The sequence below is a fragment of the Amborella trichopoda genome, chromosome 8 (genome assembly GCF_054954075.1).
Source record: "Amborella trichopoda isolate Santa Cruz 75 chromosome 8, AtrichopodaSantaCruz75HAP2 v2.0, whole genome shotgun sequence".
Lineage (NCBI taxonomy): Eukaryota > Viridiplantae > Streptophyta > Magnoliopsida > Amborellales > Amborellaceae > Amborella > Amborella trichopoda.
Window position 1 is genome coordinate 25698479 of NC_142343.1, and position 25832 is coordinate 25724310.

Below are 25832 nucleotides of genomic sequence, written 5' to 3' on the forward strand. Positions count from 1 at the left end.
AAAGCTTCATTAAGATAATCAAGCGTCTCAAAGTATCGCTTAAATGCAAGAGACTTGTCACAGCGCCGCCCCTCACTGTCCTTGCTGGACCCGAGAGCTAACCCGAGCCTTCCACGAGGACAATAGGGCGCAGGGTTGCGACCACAGGTAACGAATGTCACTCAGGTTGGAGTGTGCTCAACGCTTTGAAAAGAAGGAATCAAAACCAACCACGAACGAAAACAAAACACAAAGTACATGACCACAAAGGGTTGGACAAACAAGTCCCAAACTATATATATTAGCTCCAAAATATTATAAAAAAGTCTAAAGCACAAAAGGCCCAACAAAAGTACATAGTTCCAATACAAAACGAACTATATGACCAAACTGCCATCTATCACATACACTTAAATAAAGAAACTTTCAAAAGAAGGGGGTTATGGTGCTCCAACCGCGATCACCAGAACGTCCTTCTAAAACCCAGCGGCTATCACTCTACATAGAGGAGAGTTAAAAGGGTGAGCTGTAAAGCCCGATAAGTAGATCAATACGTCATACTTTCTTGCCTATACATCTTATCGTATAACAAAACCCAAGGCATTATGCAATTCTTATAAAACATGAGCCATATATCAAAATCATATCTAACAATGTGTCGTGCATGATTCATAATGAAGCAATAACAAATTAGATCAATCATATATGATATGAGCAGAGATCGATCAAACCATTCAGCCATAAAAATTTTAACATATCAACATAATTAGGCAAGCACAAACAAGATCACCAATTACCAACTAACTCACTCCGTAGTTCACCTACTCCTGAAGTAGAAGCCCTATTCATCAGGCCAATCAAATTCCGATGCTTAGAACTTCTACCATCTCATCAGGAGGGAAGCACCACCACAGGAGGAGCCGATGAGTAGTGCCTCGCACATAGACACAGTCCCCAGAGCGCTTTGGGGCTTTTGATGGGAGGAGACCTTGCAAGACACGACCCTCTCATGTGCCTTTCTGGCGAGAGAGCGTTACACTACCAAAAGGTAACCCAATCCATAGTGCTCGACCCTCCCAAATTTACATCACCTCCTAGCTCCCTTCTTATCATCGAAAGTCAGGGAAAGATCTCAACTGTCGGCACAACTTTATCATAGTTTGGCAAGTCCATGCTCACACATTATAGGCATGTCTTATTACAACCATGCATGCACATGTCTCAGGATCACACAGATCTCATCACATAGATGACCACACAAGTGTCATCATTGCCACACAAGCATCATGTCAGAGCATGTCTCATTATCATGTACACATATCATAACAGAGCATGTATCATGCACCCATATCACATAGCTGACCACACAGGCCTTATCACATAGCTGACCACACAAGTCTTATCACGTATCATGCACACACATCACAACAGAGCATGTTTCATTATCATGCACATATTTCATAACAGAGGAGTGTCTCATTACCACGCATACATTTTTCATTAGCAACAGATTGTCATGCTCACATTTCATAATAGAGCATATCTCATGCACACATATCATAACAGAGCATGTTTCATTATCATGCATTCCTTTCATAACAGAACATGTCTTATTATGATGCATTCACTTCATAATGGAGCATGTCTTTATTATCATACATTCATTTCATAACAAAGCATGTCCTCATTATCATGCATTCATTCCATGTTCATATCATAACAATGAAATAGATATCAAAACATTGTCTCCTTGTTTTTCAATATGAGCATAGTTCACCTTTAAAAACATATCGTGAAGTTCAAAAATCATTTGAACCTGAAACCACTTTTACGACAATCTAGGCTCACGAAAACACAACTTTTGTAAAAGGGTAACCCCAAATATTGGACTCAAGCTGTTCTTGAATGGAGTTCTCGTTTTCATAGCAGAAAATCCAGGGTGACATCCTCATATAAAAATAGTCATAACTTTCAAACTATAGGGAATTTCATCATGATTTCAAAACTATTTTCAAAATAGAATCATCTATCTATTATTTAGAAATAGTTTGACCTCATTCTAATATTTTTTGGTCAGTAAAAAGATCCATACAAAAATACGTTAAATCCCTGAAATTTTATTTCATAAATCTGGTATGCTTCAAAAAATGGCTAATAACTTTCAAATCAAATAAGGTGGGTCTTTTCCATGCTGAAATAGATTAAAAAAGCTAACACATTTTACAGCAATTTCAGTAGCTTGCACCCTCACTTACATTTACACCTATATTTATACTTGAGTTTCATACTTTGATTAGGTAAGGAAGCATGTATTAACATAAGCATGAAGACATGGAAACCACATCCACTTACGTATCCCAATAGAAATCCCGCAGTGCTCCACCAACCTCACCTTGGCTGCCAAGCTCCAATGGTTTGGGTCCAAGCTTAAGGGCCTAAGGCTTGAAGAGGTCAAATAACTATCGGAGGAGAAGGTGAACGTGGGTGAGAGAGAGCAAGTGAGGATAGAGAGATAAAATCCCATTTCATGAGTGGGTCGGGTGTACAAATAAGTATGGATGGTGGCAGCATTCACTTGCCACATGGCAAATAAGTTTGCATGCATAGGAGAGAGAGGGAACAAGCATGGGAGACATCATGGTGGGGGTGCGGCATGCATGTACCACTTGGACTCATGCATACAGAGCAAACATGAGAGAGAAGGAGCTCCCTAGACTACCATACACCACCCGCGCCTAGCAACACGCTCATCTGCCCGTGCTCTCAACACGCGTTCAGCCATCTGCACTTGCTAGCGTGCAATATCCATTCTCGCACTCAACCGCGCGCTCGTTGCGTTGAACGGCGCATCCATTCACTCGCGCCTAACTGTGTTCGATCATTCGTGCCCAAATACGCGCTCACCTCTGCCTTCTCTTTTCGCAGACTCGTCTACCTGCGCGTGCGCTCTAACACGCATCCACCCGCTCACATTCACCTTCCTGCGCTTAGTCGTGTAACTTTAACCATTGTTATCCCGGAAAGATTTGGGTCCTTACAAGCCTCTAATGCTTTCTTTGAAAAGGTAGCAGCATCACCAAGTTTTCCATTTGTGAAACTTTGAACAAGTTAGATGCACGTCAACAGTTTCAAGCCTGGAGGTGTTCTACAGATATAGCAAGCAATGTGAATATTTGGTATAATAATGCACCAAATACAGACATCCAATCAAGATCTTGCATATTCTAAAACTCTGTAAAGTACCATCCTTGTCGAGATAAAAAGCAAACTAAATAGGAAATTTTGTAATCTAAAACTGCTTACCTTCACCAAGAGAATGAACTAGTTGATACAAAAGTACAACCATCAAGAAATCTTGGGTCGTAGTAATCTAAATTTTAAGGCACCAATAACACCTACAAAAAGCATCAACTAAGTTCTCAAATGTGGGATGCAAACTTGAGGCTCTACGAGGGTTAGATGTCCCAAGTGCATCAATGTTGCCTTGATGCACGAGGATCCCTTCCTACGAAGTTAATGAACAAAAAGTATTTAAAATTTTTGTTAAACGTTATAAAACTGTGAAGATCAACATTATTATGTGAATTATATGATAGTAGGAGCATTTTTGTTTAGTACTTATCCTTAATATATATCGTGTCTAAGTAACTGATAAAAAGTAATGAAGATAGTTTCCATCCCTATTAATTAATATAATTAACATGCATAATAAAATCATCCAATCCATCCATTAAACTCAACTAAACACAAAGGAGCATATATTATTCCAACCAAGCACTTACATTAAATCAGACTCCAAGTCCTATGCATGTGCATCTCTTATGTCTCCCAGATCCGCAGCTGAGCCATTATCAATTGTATCATTGCCCCCATCATCCACATATACTTCTCCCTCCACTGTGCCCCCCATCATACAAATATTCTCCCCCCACTGCCACCCCATCATCTACTTCTGCCTCCACCGAGTCCTCCTCCTCAATCTTTGGAACTGACAAGAACGTGGACACAACTCTAGTCCAGGCTTAGGGTCTTCATCAGCTCTTGATGTTCATTAGACATCCAACTAAGTTAAGGCTCCACCCTCAAACAACAGCTCTGAGTATGGGTCTAGTATCCACTCACTTGTACCATCAACTTCATCCAAGACAATGGGGTCAATGTCCATGACTACTTGTGCTTCTAACACCACTCCTAAGGCCTTTGTTGTACAAAAATATGCTATATCAATTATATCCTTTTGCTCTAGCACATTCCTTCATTTATTACGGAGTTGTATAAAAATAAAGGTAACAAACAAGAGTAGAAAGGTTACTTATCAATGCTTTGGTAGATTTCTACTATCTTATTGTAGTATACCAAGCAAAAAGAGACTTAAAGCTAAAATCAGTTCTGCTCATAACTAGTTGACTTATACAGTTTAAGGTTCAATACTTGAATGGCAAGATGTTGAAAATGAGGTGTCTCACTCCCAAAAGATGCCAGCACTCAGTTGCATATTTAATAATTTTATACAAGTCAAATAAAGTAAACACAAACAGAAACAATTTTTTAATCTTTGTAATTCAAAGTTTGCACATTGATATTTCATACAAGTATGCTCACTTGATTGTATGTTAAATCTATTCAGAATTGTGATTTCCCATCTGAAATCTCCCAAGGCACACTAAACTTTGATCAACTCATTGCTTTAGTTTGGGCTGGCCAAGTCCAACGTCCCCCAAGGCACACGAAGATGACAGAGAGTAGACTTAGGTGGGCTGGCCATGTATAATATCGACCAAGTACCACCCCTATTAGGAGGTGCGAGTTAGTTCAAGTAGGACTAAAAAGGGCAAGGGGTAAGCCCAAAAGGATGTGGTTGGACGTAGTCTAAAAAAAGATGGGGACTTATAGCCTCGCTGAGGGTATGGCCTTTAATAGAGCAGAATGGCGGACCAGGATTCGTGTAGCCGACCCCAATTAATTGGAAAAAAGCTATGATGATGATGATAATGATGATTGCTTTAATTTACATCTTCTATACTCCTATTAGGGACCAATGTCTTAAGAATATCTAAGAAATCTACATCGATTTCATGATCTAACTCAATGACCAAGTATTTGTAATGAAGGGTGTATTCATAAAATATCCACGCAATGAAGGATCCGGAGCAGTTGTGTGTCCCATCTCTACTTTCATCTTCTTTGAGAACCAACATGATCTCTTCTTTCGCTGAAATCATTGCCCAATGTATGTACAGCACATGGTGGGCTTGGCTCCACCATCAAGCAATCTTAACACTTACATCAGAGAACAAGAAATGTCCAAATAAGGCGGACTGAAAATTTACTTGCACAGTTTTAATTTTCTCCCTCTAGATGCTTAGATTACTTACTTTTGGACCACCTTTCAGAAGTGAATGTGACCCATCAAGCAATCCTATGCTAGCAAATACCTTGGCGAGTGTGATATATTGTGGGAAATCTAGTAATTTGTGGTCTCACTATTCACCAGTCTTCTTAAACTCCTTCATCACGCTTAAGATAGATATGATCATAGATGAAGCCAATGATTCCCTTAACTTTCTAAAATTGCCCTTCTAACAACTACGATATATTTTAAAGCATTAGGTCTAGATAATGTGTTGCACAAGGAGTCCAAAATAGTTGCTTTCTCGTCCATAGTTAAGGGAACCTTGTGTGTAGGGTGACGATCCTGCTCCAGAACCTCGATCCCACGGTTCCTACAAAGGATCTTATAGGGACCCCGGTTTTTTGATTTTGGGATCTCGCTCCCAAAAAAGGGGACCACGTTCCATCCATCAGTGGAATCTAATTTCATTTCGAAATAGATTCCCACTCACATCAACCATGGTCCAAGTTTTTAGTATATTAAAATCTTACGTTCCATGTTTGTAGGATCTACTTTCATTAACAGATGATACCAAATTATAGATTGTCATTGTCCCAAGTTCCCATTATTTAGGAATCATAAGTTCCATGATGGTAATATCTAGTCCCTTTTTCTCATAGTTAACCACTCCCGAGAGTGATACTTAAGACTTAAAACATATGCCAAACATAGTTGAGAATCTCGATATTTTGTTATATGACAAACTTAAACCTCGATTCCTTAACCAAGGAAAATCATACTAGCTCTACTGGACAACCACAATTTTATGAATAGTGGAACTTAGATTCCTGCTAATCAAAACATCGAACCCATTGACATGGGATCTCGCTTCCATAAACCTAAGGATATCGTTCCTTGTCTTGATCATTGTACGGATGTCGATCCAAACCCCAAGGAGCTTCCACTATAGGGGGGTTCGGCGAATCCCGAACCGATCTCACTACCGTCTCCAACAACCATGTGCTCGTCAATGCCAACAGATGCCAATACAGAGTATACAATTGGCAGCATTGTCTTTAAAAATTTGTACCACATATTCTTCCCCAACCTCATCAACAATCTAATCCAACAACTTCAACAAGTAATTTGCATCATGTGAATGGTCCGATATATTAACAAATTTCAAGAAAAATTCTAATAGCTGCCCAAATAATTAATAATTGAGCTCGTCCTTCTATCGAACCAAATCATCGTGCATAATTGTGATGCCATACTTGTTCCACACCACTATGGGAATTCAAAATCTTTTTAATGTCCTTCACCTTGTCTCTCAATAAGGGATCCCTATGCTTCTTAGATGTAAGACTACGGAGACCAAACTGTCCAATTGCCTAAGTCATAAACTTCATGTTATCAACACAAATTACATTGAGTTGAACACTGGAGGTAAAACTATTTGGCAATTTGCTTAAAAACTTTGTTCCTTTCTTCATGTTTTATCGATTTTCAATTGCAGCGCGTACAACTACTCTTCCTTCTGCAACAACCACAGGGTACTAGGTGAAAAATGCACCCAAATGCAAGCCCCTTCTAATGGGGCCGCTTTTGCCCAATACTGCCAATGTTAGTCATCCTCTCCCTCTTATAACTCCTACGACCAGATGCAACTTCATCATCATCTTTATTTTCACAAAAACTATTCAGACTTCGTACAACTCTTGATGCTTCATTGCTCTCTTTTGTTTGTTTTTGGATCTTTCTTCTAATGGGGTTGCTTTTACCCAATACTGCCAATATCAGTCATCCTCTCCCTCTTATAAATCCTACAACCAGATGCAACTTCATCATCATCTTTATTTTCACAAAAAATATTCAGACTGCATACAACTCATATGCAGACTTCATACAACTCTTGATGCTTTATTACTCTCTTTTGTTTGTTTTGGATCTTTTCTAATTTCATCACTCTCTTTAAGCATGCATATACTAGCAAGATGTTCCATTTGCCAATAAATTCCCACGTATAAGGTTTTCCACAGTGTACAATAAACTCTATTTCGGTCTCGACAATAGGGAAGTCTCACATGTGTTTGTGCCAGATCTTTGTTACTTTGAAGAATATGAAGACATTGTTCGTAAATAAGTAGTAATGAGACATACTGAGAAAATTGATTTTGGTTTCAAACTCAAACCCAAAACCGGAAGAAATTTTGATTTCTTGGTTTATTCTTCTTGCCTCTTAATACCCTTGATGAACCAAAAAATATTTGTCCAAAATCCTTCAAAGATAGCAGTAAATCAACTGGATGTTTTGCACAAAAAACCTAAAAGGTCTGTAATTTTCAAAATCAAAGGAAAATTTTCACTTCACAAAAGCCTAGAGGCCACATAGGGGGCGCATCACATGGCATGATGTGCCCACATATGAGGGCTATGAACCACCACGGCTGGCAAATCTTGCAAAATCTAGTCAGCTATATATGGTGCAGTGAAGGGCCGCACCACTTTGATGTAACCACATAGAATTATGCAGATGAAACTGAAAATCAACAACAATCCAATATTGACTATAGTAATAATAATAAAATAAAATAAAAACTAGAATATCCTTTTTGTTATCCCAATCCAGCATCTTGTACTAACTATCCAATATTGACATTAGTAATAATAATAAAATAAAATAAAAACTAGAATATCCTTTTTGTTATCCCAATCCAGCATCTTGTACTAACTAAAATTAAAGTTCTATTTAGGTACAGAAAAAATCACTTCAAAAGAGTTTATCAACAACATAAAAACATTTATCTCTGGTCATCATCTTCATGAGAAATTGAGTAGGTTGATCCAAGATGGTAGGTGACATTAACACAAAACCGACATGGCAAGCCACTCGCATCTCTTAGGAAATTGTGATTCCTTGAAATATCATTAGATCAGATTCCCACAACAAATCCTAGTAAATGTATATATCATTTGATTCTCTTGCCCTCACCACATATTGGGCAAGCTATGGAAGAGACTGGTCAACACAAATTTGGGTTGGACAGATAAGGAAAACACAGCAGGAATCAGTCATCGGGAACATGGAAAACTATAAGTATGATACAAGAAAAGTTTTGGAGACATACTAGATTCCGCCTGGGAGATGGTAAGTATACAAGATGCAAATACACAAGCGCACTAGCAACCTCACCTTGGCTGACATTACCTCCAATGTTAATCCACCATTCGAGACATCCTCCAAAGCGAGGGCATAATGGGTTGGTCCAATGAGATTTGAAAGATGAGGACCTCAGTGAGGCATCCATATTGCCATCTTCTTTGCAAGAAAACACTAGCAACTAACAACAAAGAGGACATGATAATTTAGAGAACCCAAATATTGATGGTGACTTCTTGTAAAATCCATCTACCTCATTAGCTGCAACATCAAGTGGAGCTTGGATATGATCAGCCCCACCTAGGGTCCAGGCCTTTGTTTGTCTATTGATTTAAGTAAAGTGTTAGCTATACATCACTCGAAACATCAAGTCCTATAAAACATAAATTAGTGTATAATGTGCAAGAGGGATAAGGGGGTTGTCAACCGCCTGCTCAGTAACTTCAAAATATCTTCCTTAATCTGTTCCGATCATCATGAGTATCCCAACCATCAAGAGAAGACCCTATTTCAGCAATGGTTTTTACCACTGACACCTAAAAAGGGCCTACTATTTGGAGACCAGAGATGGTGGCATTTAATGGACTTTATGGAAGAAGAGAAACCATCAAATCTTACCCGGCTTGGCCACAAACTCAATGACCATTACGAATCAGTTCAAATAAAAAACGATGATATTGGCTTGCCTGATGGCAGATTTAAATGAACAGTGGCAATCAATTGCCTGGAATATGCCCAAAATACACACCCATCAAATTGGCTGCCACCAATAATGGGTGCCATCAAAGTGATCCATGGGAGTTCTAAGAGCAACCCAGGCCCTAACAGCATTGATGGAGCACTTCAAACAACTACTGGTGATATAGTCTTGACATACTCTAGCTTTTCAAGGCCCTATGTTACACGATCAGGAACTCCCTCTAATTCAAATATAAAATATAAATTAAAGAAAGAAACATAGAAAATACGAGCAACAAGAAAACCAGCCTAAACAATCACGAGCAACATCAGTGAAAGGAGATTCCTTTATAAACAGAAAACAATCATGAGAACAAAATGAGAAAATTCCATAAAGGAGACATCAGCTTCATCCTCTACAAAATGAAGCAAAACATATGATCACTAATTGCATTATATTGATGACACCAGCTACATTAACCTTGACTTGGGCTGATGATAATAATTGAATAGCTAATTTCCTTTTTCTTAGTTACATAAAAGAACAAACCATTTCCTTCTGAAAAATCAACAGACCTTTGATATCTCATGAACTTTACATTAACATTCACCACTCCAACTCATGAATCAACAGATCCCTTTTTCTCACTCTGTCTAAATCCCAGAAGGAAATTTAAGAACACAGAAATTGAAACATGGACATTAAAAATTCAATCCATTATGAAATTTCTCTTATAGAAACAGTTTTGCAACAAAACCATAATAAAACTGTAAACTCTCCCCATAAAATTTCAAAGAGAAAATCCATAGAACTACCCAAATATGCAGGAAAATAATGCATGTTCAATTTGAATTACATGGTTTCAAATCTAGATTGACAACTAGTATACAACAATGTATATGCTCGAACAACACGTTTGATATACAAATATAGAAAGGCAAGAGAGTATTTAAATCCCTTAAATCAGGGTAAAAGAGGGAAAGCTGCATTTACCAAGTAAGTTTGTAAAATGAGAGAAAGCTTAATTCAGAGAGTTACACCATAAAATGGTGGAAGCTTGATTTATATATTTACATCGTAATTCTGTAAAATAACGATATGAAGCTTGATCACTATGTAAAAATATAGCTTTACAGTAAACTCGGTAGAAAAATTACTAAAGTCAATCAAGAGAGAGAGGAGCCACTATACAGTAAATCAAGGGGGAAAGCTTGGTTTACCAAGTAAATCTGCAAATGAGGGAAAGCTCGGTTTAAAGATTTACTCTATAAATGGGTAAAAGCTTGATCTAAAGATTTACTTTGTGATACCAAAAAATAATTATTTAAATCTTGATTACTATATAAAATAGCTTTGCAGTAAGCCCAATAGAAAAATTTACGATGTCAATTGAGAGAGAGAGACGAAGGGGAGCACCATACCAAGCATCCACAATTCTAGTGAGATGGGAGAGATTGACAGAAAGATCGTTCAACGGTTCTTCCCTGCAAAATAAGAGCGACAGAGAGAGATCAAAGATAAAAGAAAGAGAAAGAGATGCGACTTCAAAAAATGGGAAGAGCTTGAAAGAGATACTCTTCCACCGGTAAAATGAAAGGGAGACACGAGACATATGCACATTGGGCAAGGCTGAAAGGAAGGGAATGTCCGACTTTCCGTACCATGAAAGGAAAGTGGCAATCCAAGGGCATATTTCCTTGAAACAAAAGCAGGAAAATGTTTCATGGGAAAATGCCATGAGGGCTTTCTTTGTAAACAAGCACCCCTTAAGAAAGAGTGCTTTCTTTGCAAAAAAAAAACATCCTTTAAAAAATTGATAAATTTTGGTTTCAATTCATTTGTCATACCCTAAGAGAGAGAGAGTGAGGAAAGAATTTGGTTCAAGGGAGACTGATTCCAAACCAGTTAAAGCAGTTGGGGGGCTTTTTTTGTGATCAAAGAGGGCACCCACACTAGTCAGCCCGAGTAAGTCTCAAACCCACCTATAATTCCTCTCTCATTGGTTGGTATACCTGCTATTGCTCTCGAGCAAGGTTCTGAGAAACTGATCTCAAATTTCGGGTTCACCAAAACGCAAGATACATGCCGCCAGATCATCTAGATCTGGAAGGCGAGATCGAGGAACCTAACCAGCTTGACGACTCCACTGGGGACTTACTACCCCTTAGTTAGTTCGCTCTTGTTTGATCAGTATCCTTCTTTATTTTCTGTATTAATTTTTATGGCATCTGGGTTGTTCAACCTGTACATCCGAGTCGAGGATTTCCTTATCCCAGCTTGTGACTGTCTCAGGGAGCGAACTGCTCAAGCTTCCTTCCCTACTCCCATTCTGAGTCGCAACTCACGGTCCAGCTCCCAAGTTCTTTCTTGGGTTGGTGCGAGAAGGGACTTAAAGGTCCCTGACTCCCCGCTTCCTCGCCCTGGTGAACCCTCCATCAAGGCCCCTTACATCGATGACACATCTGCCACCACATACAACATGCACCCTGCTACTGGAAAGTCTCTTGCCAGTCATATTGCTGAGGTACACCGGAAGGCTGCCCCTTTTGTGAAAGGCAAGCAAGTTGTCGTCGCTCCCAAGGTTCGTCGTGAGGTAACCCCCATACTCCTTCGCCACTCCGAACTTTTACATCTAGAGGCTCGGCACATCGAGGCGAAGTCCCCATGGTCTCCACCTCTCTCACATACTTACAAGCCTGTGGTCCAACCACTCGAGCCACACCTTGGGGCAACCGTCATGTTGCCTTGAACACCCGTCCAGGGCTAAGCCTTCTCGTGCTGAACCCTACATGGGCCATTCATTTGCTTTCCACAGCTCGGGGCAGCGCTAGCTCTATGCCACCTCGAGCACATGAGGCGACGGCTTCGTCCTCCCTCCCAACACACACAGTTCCACTCTATGAAAGATGAGCTTTGGCCTCGTCCCTCACAGACACGAGCTCTTGGGTCTCGACCTCCCCAGGTCGAACCCATTGATCGGGCCCGAGCTGACCCCCAAATCACTGGGACAGCTAACCCTAAAGGTGCACACACATCATCTTTGTAGGTTCTTCCTTGACCTCGACTCAGGTGGAGTCATGGACCAGCTCCTTCCGCTGTCGCTTTTTCGACGTCAGGCAAGCACCTCGAGCCCTGGTACACAAAGGTCTTCCCTAAGAATACGATCTTGAGCTAGCCTCAGGTCAGCCGTGCGCCAAGGCCCCACAAAGGAATTCGGGGCAGCAACCTGATGCCAGACTGAGGCCTCCAGCCTCCAAGGCAGAAACCCATGTTGTCTGCCATCCTTGGGCCCCATTCTCTACCTAGTTAATCGGCATATCCCTCACATGTTCAAAGAAAGTGGGGCAGCCTAGGTCTCAGGCTCAGTTCTGGAATAAAGTCCACAGCCGTCTCAAGATTAAGCAGAAAAGAGGCCTGCAGATCCTGACCAAGGAAACCTCCAAGACAGTTGAGGTCACCACCCTTGACGACCTCCTAGCTTGTAACCCCTTTTTCCCTCTCCAAACCCCAGAACCTGAGCAGGTCTAAGAGTATTGCTCGGTCATCACTGCTCAGAAGTCATGGTCCCAAGACCATTAAGAACCGGTCATCACAAGATCGGCATACAAAGCTCGAGTTCAGTTTGGGTAAGCTAAGCCCCTCCAGACTAACTTGCCACACACCACTCGCCAACCCCGGCAGTCCACTGCGCCACCAAACTTTGACCCTTCAGAAGAGACGATCAGTGTCATGGTGATCAACGATCTAGATGACGCTCAGGAGGAGCAGATGAACAAGTTTGAGGAAATGATGCAAGCCATCTTACGGAAGATGGAGCGTCTAAAGGCCTCTAGGTCCCCTTCTTCAACTGATTCCTCGACTGGTGAGGACACAGTTCCTAGGCAGACTAGCCCACCTGCCTTCCAAGACAGCTCGATCTCCCAAACCGATATAGATGCTATGGTGGCCCATAGTCTCAAGAACAAGGTCCCAGACATGCAGGAGGGGCCGTTCTACCAGAAGCCGTACCCTTTGTATATTGACCAGGTGTCGTTTCTCCCAAACTACCAATTCCCCCTGTTCAACGGTACTATGTCCCCTCACCAGCATATTGCCCACTTCCAAGCAGCCTGTCGAGAGACGGTGAATGACGAACGACTTCTCTTCCACCAGTTCGTCGAAACTCTTGAAGGGATAGCATTCCAATGGTATGCTCGGTTGCCTCCAAACTCTGTGCACGCGTGGTAAGAAATGGAGCAGTTGTTCTACCAACGCTTCTACGAAGTCCAAAGAAACGTGGAAACCATCGAGCTCCTCACTCTGATGCAGGACCCTGGTGAGCCGGTTTACAAGTTCATCACCCGATGGAGAGAGTTGGCAACCTTTCATGCCACTCCCATGACTGAGAAGGTAGCGGTCCAGACTTGCATACGGAACAGGCTTCCCGAGATCACCTTGCACGTCGAGGCATCCAATCCACCCTCCATGTCGGAGCTCATCTCTAAGGCAGTCTGTATTGAGGGGTTGTTCAAGCGTCAAGGCATCTCTTGCCAGCAACCCTCCGACTCAAACTCTCGCTCCAATAGTCGGGGCAACCAAAAGGCAGTGATCAGCATGGCCATCACTGTCACTGACACTAGAGCGTGGCTCCTCAAACTCTGGACCTCTTTAAGGCACAGACGCCTCAGGCCTGGGGGCAAGCAACAGTCCTACAATCAGGTCCTACCTCCTAAAAATAATAAGCAAAGCGACTTCTGGATCCAGCACCAGAATAAGGTTTACCCCTTCAACAAGGAGTGGACTCCTGCACTGCTCTGACTGCTGCTAGAAGAGAACATGATCTAGTTGCTAGAGGTCGATACTGCAGAGTCTATTGGGCAGGAGACAAATGAGAGGTACTGTGCCTATCACAGGAGAGTAGGCCACCCCACTTACGACTGCTATAAGCTCAATGGCACTATCGAAACCCTTATCAACAAGGGTCAAATAAAGCTCGAAGAGTTAAAGAAGGTGTTCGGGGCAAGTGAGGCTTCTCACATCGTAACAATCCATATGGATGACGGGGCACCCTCTATTCTCCGTCCATTTTTCTCCATAATGCTAGAAGAGAGACTCGTGGTTGCCCTCTTAGATCACGAAGAAAGCCCCCCAACTGCTTGAGCTAGTTCGGAATCACCTCCCTTGACCTATAATCCTCTTGTTTTTTAGCACAACACTTCTACGGTTAATTTGTAAGACAAGTAGGTCAAAGGGATCCACCCTTGTCTTAGGGCAATGCATATTCATGTGAGAAGGTGATGAAGTGCAAGGTTAGATGAAGGATAGAAAGGAGAAGAGAGCTTGATGGAGGGGTGAGACTAGTATGAAGGCCAGAAGTCATGACTCAGAGTGGTAGCAAGACGGTGGCAATACTACTTGAAACCGAGGTTGGCGCGGCAGCGCTAAGCTAAGCCTACCCTCAGTCAAGTGAGAAATGAAAAGGGTGAAAAGAATAGGGCGAGACAGCAAAGAGAGGAGATGTCCGGACATCAACAGGCATCATTGTTGGGCAACGCGTGGAGACAACACGTCCCTTGCGGATGGTGCTGACCCCTGATGAGGCATTCGACGATGGTTTCTCATAGGTCGCATGGCGATAGGCGTGGAACACAGGGAGAAAGGCGATGAGCATCGGATGGCAATGGGTGTTGTCAGGGCCTCTAGCAGGTGGCAATAGGTATCGCCATCTACATTAGATATGCAGCTGAGGAAGACTCATGTAGGCGGAAACACACTTCACCATCTAGGTTCTTCACCAAGACGTCAAAGCTACGTCTGTGGGCGACGATGGGCAGCGCCATCTACAGACTTCACTAGGAGAAAGGGACAGACAAGAAGAAGGGGAAGAAGACTCATGCATGGTGCTGCCATTACCATGCGTGACCTATGAGACTAAGGAAGAGGCATGCACGATACTGCCACTGCCGTGCTTGACTTCCACGAGGAACTCAGACGAAGTAAAGGGAGAAGAGAGGGGAGAAGGGGAAGAGAAGAAGAAAAAAAAAGAAGAGAGAGAAGGTTTACCTCAACCTTACGGGTACCGATCGAAAGTTTTTCTCACGTCACTCTCTCTCTCTCAAGCATGACACAACAATGGTAAGAAAGAGAAACTTATATTAAGTGAATACTCTCTCTTGTGTGTGTGTCTATCTCTGTGTCTCTTCTTTTTCTGCATACAATGATGTTACATATATATCGAAGTATGCCCCAAACATGGGTGGATGATCAAAAGTAACCCTAATTGCTAGAAATTAAGATTAAATTGTATTAAAAGAAATTAAAAAATAGGGTGCAAAATGATAGATTTGCCCCTTTATAACAAGTTGTGGAATTTCAGAACAGTCCATGTATTGCCCTACGACTTGCGTGTTCGTACATGGCTTATCTGGGGTTGTTCTGATGCGCCGTTGATTGTAACATGATTGTTTTCTTGTAGGGCTCGGCACAGCGATCGATTTGATACCAACTTCGAGCCATGAATCGTGTTTTCGGTGCACGATCATGTGACTTAAACTTTGGGTCGATAGTGTGCTCGTTCGTTGATGTTTTTCTGTGTTTTCTTCACTGGATCACACTGAGCATGTCGCTACGATCACGGGGCACCAAACGCAGCTCGATTTCGTGCCCGAACGAAGATTTTGCAAGTTTGGAATTTTGACTGGAATCAAGGATTCCGACGACAGAATTTGCAGTCGGTTCATCAGCTTCGTGTGCATAATCCAACTGTTCATCATGTACGGGGCTTGGGTTAGAGATGGCCCGAGACCTTATGCCTGCAATGAAATTGGTCTCGCGTCGATCTGGATTGCGACCGAAATGATTTGACCGCTCGAGCGAGGCATGATGCTGCTGAATTTCCTGCACCTTCTTCACGAATCATCAACTTTTCTCTAGCTTTTCGTCGTGCTCGGATACCATCACAGGGCGTGCCACGTGTCGAATCGCTCGTCTTGACTAGAAAAACATGCTCACCAAATTTGAGCACAATCCGACATGGGACAGCCAAGATATGAGTATCGAAAAGTCACTAGTCATGACTGTCCCTTCAATGGTGTAGTGTTGCAGGGTGGCCGTACAGGAATAGCGTCCAGCTTCACCTGTTTCACTCTTTCACCTATAACTTCTTTCTGAAACATCTGTTTGAGCTGAAACCTGACCCTAAGAGGTTTTCAACCGTGCCAGATCCAATGGTGGTGGTCCCATAGCAATTTGAGACACTGAAAATGTAGCTCTAGTTATAGGAGTCTGTTTTAAGGTGCAAGAGGTCGATTGTGCCGGAACCGTTTCTCAGTCTGCACTACCTTAGACATGTCAGAATGCGACGAAACTTGGTAGGAGACTCTTGAGACACCTCATGAAGATCTTGGCCAGTTTTGGGGTTGTTCTGAGACTATCGAAATTTCCACTACTTACTTGCTAGGCCTTTATTGAGCGGGGGCCCCATGTTGATGAAAAATACCTTCCAACCGCATGCCCTGCCAAATGTTATGCTTCAAGAGAATCAAGAAGTGCATCATACCAGAAGTTTGAGGGGTTTTTGTCGAAGTCCACACCCTCAAGAGACTATCTGCGGTTCTAGAGCATGAGGCATTTGTCAAGACCTCCTCGTACAGAACCAGGCCTTTTTTTTTAAGGTCAAATCCTACGAACCTTCGATCGACATTGTTTGCTGCTACACCATGTTTTCTCTTGATGCACAAGGTATCTCCTGTGGGTCTCGTCTAGCGGGGTCCAGTCGGGGGCTTCTGACCTAACCCAAAAGTCTGGTCCCATGTAGGTTAGGGGGTTTTGTGAAGACTAACCTGAAGCCTATGATAGGTTAGACCCTGGCTTCTTCAGTTTCTTGCCTTCACAGTGGCTCTTAGCATTTCTGGAGGGATCTTTTGGTCATCGTTCTCACCCTCAAGGACTCTTTGTTCGCGTTGGGAGATCTTATGTGGCTCTCACTCCCTGATGAGCCATATGGCGGGGGATCTTATGCGGCTCTCACCCCCTGATGAGACATTGAAACCAGGGAGATCTTGTGCAGCTCTCACTCCCTGATGAGCCTTTAAACTGGGGAGATCTTATGTGCTTGCACACCCTGATGAGCCATGAAACTGAGGAGATCTTATGTGCTCTCACTCCCTGATGAGCCTTGAAATTGAGGAGATCCTATGTGCTCTCACTCCCTGATGAGCCATGAAACTAGGGAGATCTTATGTGCTCTCACTCCCTGATCAGCCTTGAAACTGAGGAGATCTTGTGCGGCTCTCACTCCCAGATGAGCCATGAAACTGGGGTGACAACTGAGGCTGTGGAAGTGCGTCAACCTGCCTTGTCGGTCCAAGCACCCTTTCGCGGGTTTCCACTTGGACAGGAGAAGTGGTGCCGTGAAGATGGTTTTCACCGACTTCTTGCTATTTTTTAGCTCTTTTACCCATGACCTTATAGTCATGTCCACCCTTTTCATCCATTTTTTTCATGATGCCCTTTCAGGGTTTTTACCGTGATTGGGTTTCTTTTTCCACAAAACTCTCTTACTCATGGTTTCTTGACCATGAGTGAGTGAATGATGGTGACCCACTAACTGGGTGGCGAGATGGATCGTCGTTTCATGAACATTGGTAAGATTCACTGGGGAATGGTGAAAGACGGTAATGATGGTGAAGGCGGTGTGCAGACACGAATGGACCGGCTAGGGAAGGAGTGCGTGAAGATGCACGTAAACGGCTTGTGCATGTACGTAGACTCACTGGGGAGGTAATGGAAGTGGTGTATGCACACGAATGGATCGGTTAGGGAGGACGTGCACTAAGATGCACGTAAAAGGGAGGTGTACACGCATATGGGGCGTCTTTAAGGTCATGCCTCTTGGACCTGAGCAAAGCAGGTTATCGTCGTGCAATCAGGACGTGCACTATGGTTTAAGGTCATATAGCTTGGACCGCAGTTTTGCAGGTTAAAGTCATGCAACTAGGACCATGCAGTTTAAGGTCATGCAACTAGCCTTCCGCTACAATTTATGATCATATAGTTTGGACCATGGTAATGCAGTTTAAGGTCATATAGCACGGACCAAGTACGAGTCACCATGTCAGTAGGGCTGCATGGGGGGTAAGTATATGGATAGCAATCTGACTCCTTAGAGATAAAGATAGTTAAGGTTATACACATATGAAGAGAAGTAGATGAAGCCGGTGATCCTACGAGAAGGGGTAAGTGGGAGAGGCTTCACTGAGTATTAGGAAGGCCAGTTTGACTCCACGGGGATAATGAATATCAGCGTGCATGGGACTTTGACAGGCCAGAGCATAGGTGAATCCCACTGTGGGTTGAGGGGATAAGCATGGCTTTAACTCTCTAGAGGTGGTGGGGTGAGTACGACCCTTGCATACCTCGAACTCCGCTAGGGGTTTTGATGAGATGTATCTTAGCGAAGAATAGGTGGTCTGTCATTTGTCGCATCGCGCGTTACAGTTTTAGGGTCTTGTGGCTCGAACTATGGCTATGCAGTTTTAAAGTCATACAATTAGGACCGTGCAGTTTGTGGTTGTGCAACTAGACCTCTGCTGCAGCTTAGGGTACCATGGTGCTAAGCCTTTTATTATCACGTGGTCAGGATGTGCACTATGGTTTAAGGTCATACAGTTGGACCATGGTCGCAAATTTAAAGTCATGTGACAAGGACTTTGCACTTTAAGGTCGTGCAACTAGACTTCCGCTATAGTTTAAGGTCATTTAGTTCGAACCAAGGTCGTACAGTTTTGAGTCGTGAGACAAGGACTATGGCTGTGTAGTTTAGGGTCATGTAGCATAGACTGAGGCAGTGCAGTTTAAGGTCATGCGGCACGGACCGTGCAGTAGTAAGGGAAGCGACTCCATGGGGAATAGAGCCATCACCAGAGATTAGGCTCACTGAGGAGCGAGATTATGGTGCAGGGAATGAACTTCCTGAGGATGTTGGATGATGGTCCAAAGGGGAGTGCCAAGGCATGCGCGCAGCACTAGGTGTGGAGTGGCACATGCACCAACAAGCCTTGGTGATGCGTTAAGTCCCTTGGTGAAGCTCTCAGAAATCACCCCTGACATTTCGTGAGGCGGTGATCTTTGGACGAGGCGCTCTTGGTGAAAGCCTTGATGAGGGGCGCAGCGGTCTCATCCTGACAAAGTGCTTTGCGATAGTCCCTGGAAGAGATGTGCCACAATAATCCCCTGGACGTAGCGCTCGGTTAAAGTCTTGACGAGGCACGCGATGCAAGTCTTGGCGAGGCACGTGACGATGATGCTTCGGGTCTCGGGCTTGGCCGGCCCCGACTTGGTCTTATCGCCATCAAGAGCTGGGGACTGGAGCATCATTCTGAGTTTGTCGGGGGCAGTCTTCGGCACTACTAGGTATAAAAGGGGGAGAAACCCCACTTTATTGTTTTATCGAAGGGTAGTAGAAGGGCTTTTTTAGAGAGAGAGAGAGAGAGCCAAAGCTTTCTGACGAGAGTTTTTCAGGGAGAACTTCCCGGCCAAAACTTGCAGAGACAGGCCCTTAGGAGTTTTTTGTGGCTAGATTCAGAAGGTGTGAAGCTTCACAGGGTGATTGCTGACCTTTTTCGACAAGTGTTGAAGCTTTCCGAGCAAGGAAGAGGGCTTCTCAGGACCTTAACAGAATTCACAGAGGTGATCTGCCGGGGTTCAAGTGCTCCTCCAGTTGTTCTGCTACTGAATGGGAGGTCGTAGAGAGGTCAGAGGGCTCTGTCAGTTCTCTGGTTGTTGGAGGAGAAGGAGAAGGGGCTGCATCGAGCTCACCGAAAACTTAGCGGAATTTCGGTGAGCTTTGGTGAGCTACTGAAGTGGGAAACGAGGGAGAAGGACAATCCGCAAGGTCTCAAGGAAGTCTTTTTGGGGACTTCCGGTGGTTTTCGCTAACTCCAGTAGCAAGCAGCAGACGGGAAGGATTCTACGGTGGAAGGAGTGAATTCCCAACGAAGAGGAAGTGTCGGTGGGGACCCATGGGGTTGCGGGACCGTAACAGTTGAGGAGGTGAGGATTCGTGGGATGGCAAACGGTCGCCCTCCGCACGCACAGTGATAGGGCACGCCGCAAGTGTCAGGCAGAGTGTCCAAATTTCAAGGGACGCACGTGCAGCACGTGCTGACAACTGGATCGAGGCATTATTATGCCTTGGCTCGCGGGATGTCGATAGTCCTTGGTTGATCGCGAGACGATGATTCCCTCCTGGTGGTAGATGGCAATAGTCTTTCCTTTTGACTGCGAGACAACGATAGCCTTTCGTTGGTGGTAATTAGTATCCTCCGACAAATGTCTTCTCGACGATCAAGAAAGGCCTTTGAAACTTCCAGAAGGCAGGCATCTTCAAGTAGGGACCTTATTGTTATTGAAAAAGGAGAGCCTCTTATTGTTGAGAATGAACCGCATCCCTCTCCTCAGCCTCCTGTTTCTGTGGGTGAGGGCGAGTACGACCTGATAATCATGGGCAACAAGGCAATCCCTCTTACCACCTTGAGAGGGAGTTGTGCACCTTCTGCTCGAAGGGAACCTATCATAGGTTCAGCATTTGTAGTCACCTCCTTTTCGAGAAAGTCATTCACCCTCTTGTTTGGTGCATTCGGGGAGACTTTGTTGTATTGTAGGTTGTGATGCTCTTTCCTGCGCAAGTCACCAGGCTTAAGCGCAGTAATGTCTCTGCAGATAACGGACGTGATCTTCTTAGAGCCGCTTATCAACTTTTCAGCCAAGCTTCTCTCTTTGAGCTGGTCATGTTCCCTTCTTTGGTGAGGAGACTGATAGACAACCTCTTAGACTTTGATGTTCCTTCCGCAGACTTGTTCAAAACGAAAGTAATTGAAATGGCTCAACAAGTTAGGGAAGTTCTATTCTTAAAAGAGTCGGCTTCTATTGAGGAATATCCCTTCATCAGGCGTTTACTTAGATTCTTTCTTGGACCTTTAACTGTCACAAATTCTATGGTGGCACACTTGAGTAACCTTAGAACCAGCCTGCTCATGCGTTAGTTCGTTCACCCTAATTTCGAGATTTTTCCTTCAGAGGTTCTTTCAATATTTAAAGACATCGCATGTTTTGAAAATGAGGATGACATGGTGATTCTTGAACGTAACATTGGTGATTTGCAAAGCTTGATTATTGCGGCCTGCGAGGTGGGAAAGGACCCATTTTCGCCTCAGTTGGTGCGTGGGAATATCCTCCTTTTGTTAGAAAGTTTGCACTCCTCTAGGCGGCAGCTTTGAAAGACGGGATCAAATGGACGCGACAGGACCATTATAGGCTTAGCTTCGAGATTTGAGCGGATATTTTTATTCGCAATTATTCATACCCAAATTGCTGACAATAATGATGGAATCCTCCGTTTTTGCCTTTTCGCTGCTATTTGTAACAATCTTTGATTGATGAATGAAATGATTCTTTTCTCTTCTCATGTGTACGACATGTCTTTTGTTCTTCCCTTTTCTTTCATTTTACTGCTTCCGCCCTTTCATGGTTTGAGCCGAGAAAGAATAACCCACTCCTTGCTTCATCTTGTGGCAGCCTGTTGTGGTTCCAATGACCTCGAATTGAGGAGCAGTTGCTACCATACCCCTAAGTTTTGATTGGAAAGGTGCTCATAATTCATGATTCTCATGATTTGATGAGCCTGCTTGCTGTAGATGCTCCAGTCTGGGGGAGCGTTGGCTTCGACTCGAGGTACATTTCTTTTGAGTTGCCATAAGTCATAGTCTCAGGAACAAACTCCTTCAAGTGCTTTGAAGCGACGCGCATGGCCTTCAGCTGATTCTGAAGGCTACGCACCTTGCTCCTCAACTCCGCCATGGGGTCATGTTTCTGAGAGCCAGAGGGCTGGCTCTTGTCAGCCTGTAGTTCTTCGATTACTCCTAAGAAGTGTAAGACCTTCTTTTGGCTGTCGGTTATCCCCTTGTTCAAGGAGGATGAAACTTGAAGCACCTTTCATGGCGGTTGGTGCGTCAGTTTTGCCTCCAGTTGATTGCCCCGACTGTTGGAGCGAGAGTTTGTACCGGAGGATTGCTGACGAGGGCTACCATGGTGCTTGAACAATCCCTCAGTACGAACTGCCTTAGAGATGAGCTCTGACATGGAGGGTGGATTGGATGCCTTGACATGTAGGGCGATCTAGGGAAGCATGTTTCGTATGCAGGTCTAGACTGCTTCCTTCTCGGTCATGGGAGCGGCGTGAAAGGTTGCCAACTCTTTCCATCGGTGATGAATTTGTCCACCGGCTCCCTAGGGTCTTACATCAAGGTGAGGAGCTCGATGGTTTCCACATTCCTCTTGACTTCGTAGAAGCGTTGGTAGAACAACTGCTCTATTTCTTGTCACGTGTGCACCGAGTTCGGAGGCAACCGAGCATACCACTGAAAGGCTGGCCCTTCAAGAGTCTCGACAAACTGACGCAAGAGAAGTCGTCCGTCAGTCTCCCGGCAGGCTGCTTGGAAGTGGCCAGTATGTTGATGAGGAGACTTAGTACCATTGAACAAGGGGGAGTTTCCCTTTTTGGTAGTTTGAGGGAAATGACACTTGGTCAATGTACGAAGGATATGGCTTCTAGTCGAGTGGTGTCTCTTGCATGCCTGGGACCTAGTTTTTGAGGCTATGAGCCACCATAGCATCTATGTCAGTTTTAGAGACCACGTGAGAAGGAGAGAGACCACGTGAGAAGGAGAGCTGTCTTGAGAGACCGATGGGGGAGTATGCCTGGGGACTGTGTCCTCACCAGTCGGGGAATCGAACGAAGAAGGGGACCTAGCGGCCTCGAGGTACTCCATCTTTCCGAGGATGGCTCATTATTTCCTCGAACTTGTTCATCCGCTCCTCCTACGTGTCGTTCATGTCATTGATCACCATGACATTGACCGTTTCCTCTGAGAGGTTAGGGTTAGATGATGCAGGGACTGCCGAGGCTGGCGAGTCATGCGTGGTAAGTCAGTCAGGAGGGTCTCAGCTTGCCCAGACTGGACTCGGGCTTTGTATACCGATCTTATGAGGATTGGTTCTTGACGGTCTTGGGACCGTGGCTTCTGGGTGGTGATCACCGAATAGTACTCCTGGACTTGCTCAGGCTCCGGAGTTTGAACAGGGAAAAAGGGATTACTAAGCAAGAGATCGTCAGGGTTGGTGACCTCGACTGCCTTGGAGGCTTCCCTGATCAGGATCTGCAGGCCTATTTTCTTCTTAATCATGAGGCGGTTGTGGACCTCATTCCAGAACCGAGTCTGGGACTTGGACTGCCCCGTTTTCTTCGAACAAGCGAGGGCCATGTCTATGAGATGGAGCAAGGAGTGGGGCCCAAGGATGGAGGGCAGCTTGTGTTCCTGCTTTGGAGGCTGTAGACCTCTGTTTGACATCAAGCCGTTGCCCCAAATTCCTTTGTGAGGCCAGGGTGTTCAGCTGACCCGGGGCTGACTCAAGATGGTACTCTTAAGGAAGACCTTTGAGTACCAGAGCACGAAGTGTTTGCATGGTGTTGAGAGAGCAGCAGAGGAAAGAGGGGCTAGCTCGTGACTCCGCCTGAGTCTAGATCCGAGAGGGACCTGCAAAGATGGTGCGTGTGCACCTTTAGGGTTAGCCGTGCAGGAGACTTGGGGGTCAGCCCGGGCTCGGTCAATGGGTTCAACCTGAGGAGGCTGAGACTCATGAGCTTGTGCTTGTGAGGGATGAGGCGGGAGCTTTTCTCTCACAAGATGAAGCTGTGTGCAGGGAGGAAAGATGGAGCAGTCGACCCTCCTGTGCTTGAGGTGGTTTAAACCTAGCGCTGCCCCGAGCTGTGGAAAGAGGATGCATGGCACATGTAGGATTCGGCCGGAGATGGCCTAGCCCTGGATGCGAGCTCAAGGCAACATGAGAGTTGTCTCAAGGTGTGGCTCGAGTGGATAAACCACGAGCCATTGAGTGTGTGCAAGGGGTGAAGACCTCAGGACCTTCTCCTCTGTGTACCGACCCTCCAGGTGTGGAGGCTCGGAGTGGTGAAGGAGCATAGGGGGGTGCCTTGCGGTGAACCTCAGGAGTGACGACAGTTTGCTTGCCTTTCGCAGGGATGGATGGGGCAGCCACCCGGAGTACCGCAGCAGTATGACTGGCAGGCAGTAGCAGAGTGTGCGGCAACATAAGTGTTACCCATGCAAGGGGCCTTGGCAGAGAGTCCACCAAGGCAAGAAACTGGGGAGGTAGGGACTTTAAGTCCCCTCTCGCATCGATGCAGGTGAGAACCTAGGAGCCGGACCGTGAGTCCTGACTTAGAAGGACAGTAGGAAGGAGGCTTGAGCAACTCGCTTCCCTGGGACAGCCACGAGTGCAGGGATAAGGAAGTCCCCGACCCGGATGAACGGGTTCAACAACCCAGACGCCATAGAAATAGTTGCAGAAAGTAAAGAAGGAAATTGGTCAAACAAGAGCGAACCAACTAAGGGGTAGTAAGTCCCCAGTGGAGTCGCCAAGCTAGTTAGGTACATCAATCTCGTCCTCTGGATCTAGGTGATCTGGTGGCACATGTCTCGGGTTTTTGGTGAACCTGGGATTTGATATCGCTCTCTCGGAACCTTGCTCAAGGGCAAGGGTAGGTATATCAACCAATGAGAGAGGAATTTTAGGTGGGTTCGAGACTTACTTTGGCTGGCTAGCATGGTGGCCCTCTTAGATCACGAAGAAAGCCCCACAGCTACTTGAGCTAGTTCGGAATTGCTTCCTTTGACCTGTAATCCTCTTGTTTTTTTGCACAACACTTCTATGGTTAATTTGTAAGACAAGTGGGTCCCCTTGTCTTAGGGCAATGCACGTTCATGTGAGAAGGCGATAAAGTGCAAGGTTAGATGAAGGATAGAAAGGAGAAGAGAGCTTAATGGAGGGCGAGACTAGCATGACGACCAGAAGTCACTGACTCGGAGTGGTAGCGAGGCAGCCATGGTTCACAAGACCAGCACAGCAGCAATAGTACTCGAAACATAGGTTGGCACAACGACGCTAAGCTAAGCCTACCCTTAGTCAAGTGAGAAGATAAAGGGGTCAAGAGAAGAGGACAAGATGGTAAGAGAGAGGACAAGTCCGGACATCAACAAGCATCGTCTTTAGACAAAGAATGGAGACGACACATCCCTTGCAGATGGCGCTGACCCCTGACTCGGCGATGGTTTCTCCAAAGTCACATGGTGATATGCGTGGAAGGCAGGGAGAAAGGCGATGGGCATCGGACACGCAGAGGAAGCTTGCGGACGGCGATGGGTGTTGCCAGGGCCTTTAGCGGGTGGCGATGAGTGTTGTCAAGGCCTCTCGCGGGCTGCGATAGGTATCGCCGTCTACATTAGACACGAAGCAAAGGAAGACTTCTGTAGGTGGCAACACACTTCACCGTCTGGGTTCTTCACCAAGACGTTTTACTGTCTAGGTTCTTCAGCAAGACGTCAAAGCTATGTCTGTGGGTGGCGATGGGCAGCGCCATCTACAGACTTCACTGGGAGAAAGGGACAGACGAGAAGAAGCAGAAGAAGACTCACGCATGGTGCTGCAAACACCATGTGCGACCAGTGAGACCAAGGGAGAGGCATGCATGGCACTGCTACTGCCTTGCACGACCTCCGTGAGGAACTCAAACGAAGTAAAGGGAGAAGAAAGGGGAGAAAGGAGACAAAAGAAGGAAAAAAAAAAAA

The 25832-nt window shown here is 44.8% G+C and overlaps 1 long non-coding RNA gene across 1 annotated transcript; it reads right to left on the reverse strand.

Moving 5' to 3' along the window:
• Positions 1 to 251: 251 nt before the first annotated feature.
• Positions 252 to 10805, reverse strand: LOC105420121 (uncharacterized). The gene is made up of 2 exons (XR_966451.3): positions 10572 to 10805; positions 252 to 477 (listed from the first exon to the last, which is right to left on the reverse strand). It is a non-coding gene; the product is annotated as an uncharacterized LOC105420121 (long non-coding RNA).
• Positions 10806 to 25832: the final 15027 nt, after the last annotated feature.